The sequence below is a fragment of the Dromiciops gliroides genome, chromosome 3 (assembly GCF_019393635.1).
Source record: "Dromiciops gliroides isolate mDroGli1 chromosome 3, mDroGli1.pri, whole genome shotgun sequence".
Lineage (NCBI taxonomy): Eukaryota > Metazoa > Chordata > Mammalia > Microbiotheria > Microbiotheriidae > Dromiciops > Dromiciops gliroides.
Window position 1 is genome coordinate 358,222,679 of NC_057863.1, and position 6,000 is coordinate 358,228,678.

The window sequence follows — 6,000 nt, forward strand, 5'->3', positions numbered from 1 at the left end:
GACCCTGGGCAAGTCACTTAACCCCCATTGCCCCACAAAACAAACAAACAAACAAAAAAACCTGGTTTGTTTGTGGAAAAGAGGCTGTTAATCTCCTTTCTTATTAGCCTGGGAGAAATAACTAAACAAGGTACTTTGGAAGGGAGGAAACTTTGGACCTAGAGGTCTCTCATTATTTTCTGAACCTCAATATTACGGCGAACCACCCAATTAACTCTCCCCATAATAAATTTGGCCCCTACATCACACAACCATCACCCTGGGGTAGGCCCAGATTACCTCTGGCTGAACCATTATGATGGCCCCCATTTGTTCTCCCTTACCTCAAGCCTCTCTCAACTCCAATCCATTCTCTACACATTTGCCAAAAGAGATTTTCCTAAAGCCTAGGTCTGACCCATTACCTCTGTGATCAAATATAACTCCTCTGGTATTTATCTAACCCCTCCTTCCTACCTTTCCATCTTCTTACGGGTTACTTCTCTCCAAAGAAGCCCTGTTCACTGTTCCTCACAGGCTCCATTTTTAGTCTCCATGACTTTGTGCTGGCTATCCCTCATGTCTGGAGCATTCTCTTTCCCCACTTTTGTCTCTTGGAATCCCTGACTTCCTTCAAAACTCAACTCAAGCACCATCTTCTTCATATGCAGCCTTTCTTCTTTATTTCTTTTTTGTTTATTTTATTTTATTTTTTGCAGGGCAATGAGGGTTAAGTGACTTGCGCACGGTCACACAGCTAGTGTCAAGTGTCTGAGGCCAGCTTTGAACTCAGGTCCTCCTGAATCCAGGGCTGGTGCTTTATCCACTGTGCCACCTAGCTGCCCCCATTATGCAGCCTTTCTTGATTCTCCCTGGTGCCTTCCCTCCCTTTCAAACTACTTTGTATTAGGCAGTTTTCAGATGATTAAATTAGAGCTAACTACAGCCACATAAAAAATGTTCTCAATTACCACTGATTAGAGAAATGCAAATTAAGACTACCCTGAGGTACCACCTCACACCTATTGGCTAATATGACACAATTGGCTAATATGACAAAAAAGGGAAATGATAAATGTTGGAGAAGATGTGGAAAATTGGAACACTAATGCACTGCTGGTGTAGCTGTGAACTGATCCAACTATTCTGGAAAGCAATTTGGAACCCTGCCCAAAATACTATAAAACTGTACATACCCTTTGACCCAGCTATACCACTACTAAGTTTATATCCCAAAGAGATCATTAAAAAAGGAAAAGAACTGTATAGAGCTAAAATTCTAACTATTCTGTCTAAAATATCTAATGAGTGGTCGCCAATAAATTATAAGCTTCAGCAAGAGTTAGGCTTTTAAGCATTTATTAAGGAGAACAAGAATTTGGTAAAGAGAGAGAAAGGCCTACATTTATCTATCTATTAAAGGGAGAGCACGTTTCTAGCTCCGTTCTTCACTAGAGTCCAAAGGAAAGAGAACAAGTCAGAGCGCCCGGCCCTTCCTTCTTCCTCCCACTAGCAAATGTCACTTCCTGACGCCAAAGAAAAGACACATGTTCTTGCCCTCAAAGACCTTCCTTTCATGGCGGAACTTTTCTACAGTAAATCTCCAGCAGGTGGCATCATTCCAATCGTTACAGAACCCACATGTACAAATAGATTTATAGCTGCTCTTTCTGTGGTAGCAAAGAATTGGAATTTGAGGGGCTGCCCATCAACTGGGGAATAGCTGAACAAGTTGTGGTATATGAATGTAATGGAATTCTATTGTGCTGTAAGAAACAATAAGCAGAGGGGCAGCTAGGTGGCGCAGTGGTAAAGCACCAGCCCTGGACTCTGGAGTACCTGAGTTCAAATCCGGCCTCAGACACTTGACACTTACTAGCTGTGTGACCCTGGGCAGGTCACTTAACCCCCATTGCCCTGCAAAAAAAAAAAAAAAGAAAGAAAGAAACAATAAGCAGGAGGAGTTCAGAGAAACCTGGAGGGACTTGCATGAACTGATGCTGAGTGAGATGAGCAGAACCAGGAGAACATTATACACAGTATCATCAACATTATGTGCTGATCAACTGTGATAGACTAGATTCTTCTCACCAATCCAATGGTACAAGAAAGTTCCAAAGGACTCATGATGGAAAAGGCTCTCCAAATCCAGAAAAAAACCAAAAGGAACTGTGGAATATGGATGCTGATTGGACCATACTATTTCGTTTTTGGTGCTGTTGTTTTTCTTTTTTAAGGTTTTTCCTTTTTGCTGATTCTTCTCTTATAAGACTAATGCAGAAATATGTTTAATGTTCTACACACACACACACACACACACACATATATATATATATATACACACACACATAACCTATATCAGATTGCCTGCTGTCTGGGGGGGGGAGGGAGGGAGAAAAATTTGAAATTGGAAATCTTATATAAACAATTGTTGAAAACTATCTCTGCATGTAACTGGAAAATAATAAAATACTTTTATTTATTTTTTTTTTTTAAAGAGGGGGCAACTAGGTGGCACAGTGGATAGAGCACTGGCCCTGGAGTCAGGAGTACCTGAGTTCAAATGTGGCCTCGGACACTTAACACTTACTAGCTGTGTGACCCTGGGCAAGTCACTTAACCCTAATTGCCTCACTAAAAAAAAAAGAAAAGAAAAGAAATGATGAGCAAGCAGATTTCAGAAAACCCTGGAAAGACATATGAATTAATTGCTGAGTGAAAGGAGCAGAACCAAGAGAACATTGTACATAGTATCAACAGCATTGTGTGATGATCAACTGTGATAAACTTAACTCTTTTCAGCAATACAATGATCCAAGACAATGCCAAAAGACTTATAGTGGAAGATGTTCTCTACATTCAGAAAAAGAACTATGGAGTCTGAATGCAGATAGAATACTATTTTCACTTTTGTTGTTACTTTTTTATTATTCTTGTTCATTCTTGTGTTTTTTTTCCCTTTTGTTCTGATTCTTCTCTTACAACATGACTAATGTGGAAATATGTTTAACATGATTGTAATGTATAACATGTATTAGATTGCTTGCTGCCCTTGGGAGGGGGGAGAGAAGAGAGGGTGGCAGAAAAATCTGGAACTAAAATCTTTACATGTAATTGGGAAAAAATCTAAATAAATAAACAAGTAAATAAATAATTTTAAAACTACCTTGTATTTCTTTTGTACATACTATGTATAAGTTTATATATGTACATGTTGGCTCTCCTGCTAAAACATAAGCTCCTTGAAGGTAGGCACTATTTCATTTTTGTCTTTGTATCTCTAGTGCTTAGTACAATCCCTGGCAGTGAGGTGGCACGGTGGATAGAACCTATAGTCTGGAAGACATGAGGTCAAATTTGACATCAGACACTTAATAGCTGTGTGACTTTAAGCAAGTCATTTTACCTTGAAAAGTCTCAGTTTCCTCATCTGTAAAATGGGAATAATAATAATAATAACATCTACCTCTCTCCGGGTTGTTGTGAGGATCACATGAGATAATCTAAGTAAAGCACTTTGCAAACCTTAAACCTATAGGTAAATGCCAGTTATTATTATTAGGCACTTAATGAATGATTGTTGATTGATTGATGGACAGTATTATTAGCCAAAAAATGTGACAAAGGAAGAAAGCAAACTAGTTACCTATGTCAACTTTTTCATGTCATTACAACAATGATCCATGTACACCTCAAGGATATCCTTGATGAAATTCTGAAAAAGAAATGCTTGATTTGATTTTCTATAACAAATCACACATTCACAGTTGCACAATTAACTAAGAGATATAGGGAATGAAAGATCCTTCTGTGTTATATGGTCTTCTGTTACACAGGATATATAGAAAAGGGGAAGGGAAGGGGAAATAAACATTTATTAAGTGCTTACTATGTGCCAGTCATTGCGCTAAGTACTCTTACAAACATTCCCTCATTTGATCTTCACAATAATCCTGTGAAGAAGGTGCTGCTATTATCAACATTTTACAACTGAGGGAACTGAGCCAGATATTTAATGGAGAATGGCTATTATACATATTTATTCATTGTTTCTACATCTTGGATACCAAACCCTTATTAGAGAAGATTCCCCCCCCCACCCCGTTTGACCACTTCCCTTCTTATTTTAGATGCATTAAAGTTGTCTATGCAGGAGCTTTTTCAGATTCAAGTAATCAAAATGATCTATTTTATCTTTTGTAATTGTCCCTATCTTGTTTGTTTAAGAATACATGTATTAGGGGGCAGCTAGGTGGCACAGTGGATAAAGCACCAGCCCTGGAGTCAGGAGGACCTGAGTTCAAATCCGGCCTCAGACACTTGATGCTTACTAGCTGTATGACACTGGGCAAGTCACTTAACCTCAATTGCCACACACACACACACACACACACACACACACACACACACACACAGAATACAAGTATTAACCCACAGCGTCAAAAGGTGCATGATCTTCTAATCTATTTATAGTATGATTTTTAATATTAAGGTCACAGGGGCAGCTAAATGGCACAGTGGATAGAGCACCGGCTCTGGAGTCAGGAGTACCTGAGTTCAAATCTGACCTCAGACACTTAACACTTACTAGCTATGTGACCCTGGGCAAGTCACTTAACCCCAATTGCCTCACCAAAAAAAAAAAAATTAAGGTCATATATCCATTTAGAATGTGTTGTGGAGCATGGTGTAAGGGGGGCTGGTCTCAGTCTGCTTTCTGCTAGACTGCTTTCCAGTTTTCAAGGAAGGGTGGTATTCCATCGTGGGGCACAGACACATGGCTCCATTCAGCCTGGATGGCCAAGTTTCATGAAAGCAGCATGATCCTAAGGAGGGGAGATATGCTCCTAAGTGTCCTTCTGGGAGTGAGATGCTTAAACCCTGACCTTGGTGGCTGCCTGGAGCTGGTAAATTTGCATATCAAGATTCGGGGCACACAGTGGATTTTTGAGGTACCCAGGTGCAGAGGGGAAAGACAAACTGGTAGTTGCAGGATATTATTTTTAGATGCACAGATGTGCTAACCTTAAAAATATTACCATTAGTATTTTTCTGTGACCCAATCTAAAGCAATGGTTTCCATGAATAGATTCTATGAACTATAGTTTCCCTAAAGGAGAGACTTGTTTTGTGGTCTTAAGACCACCAGGCCTTATTTTACAACATATCCTGGTATAGCATTAAAAGTGCAAATAATTTTGGTAGTATTGTCATTTTTATTATTTTGGCACAGCCTAGCCATGAGCACTGAATATTCCTTCAGCTATTTAGGTTGTTCTCTAATTCTTTAAGGAGTATTTTATAATTGAATCTTTATGTCTTTTGTATGCTTTGGGAGGTTGATCCCCAGATATTATATGCATCTTGTAGTTATTTGGAATGGGGTTTATTTTTCTATTATTGTTTCTTGTGTTTTGTTATTATTATATAGAAATGCTGTTGATTTTCAAGCATTTGTTTGGAGCATGCAACTTTGCTAAGGCTATTAATTTTCTCAATTAGCATCTTTGCTATTTCCCTGAGATTTTCCACATAAATCTTATGTCATCAGCAAACAATAATAGTTTCATTTCCTCTTTACCTAGCTTTATTCCTTTAATTCCTCTCTTGTCTTTTTGTTAATGATAGTATTTCCAGAATTATATCTAATAACAGTGGGAAGAATGAGCATCTTTCTTTCATTCCTGTAATTACTGGAAAAGGTTCTAATGTATTCCCACATATGGTACTTGCTTTTGGTTTTAAATATCTGCATTTTAGGATATTAAAAAAGGGCCCTCTGGGGCAGCTAGATGGCCCTCTATGCCAATATTTTATAGAGTCTTTAGCATAAAAGGAAGTTGTACCTTGTCAAAGGTTTTTCTGCAGCTGTTGAAATAATCAGGGGCAGCTAGGTGGATAAAGCACAGGCCCTGGATTCAGGAGGACCTGAGTTCAAATCCAGCCTCAGACATTTGACACTAACTGTGTGACCCCTGGGCAAGTCACTTAACCCTCATTGCCCCCCCACCCTACCCCAAA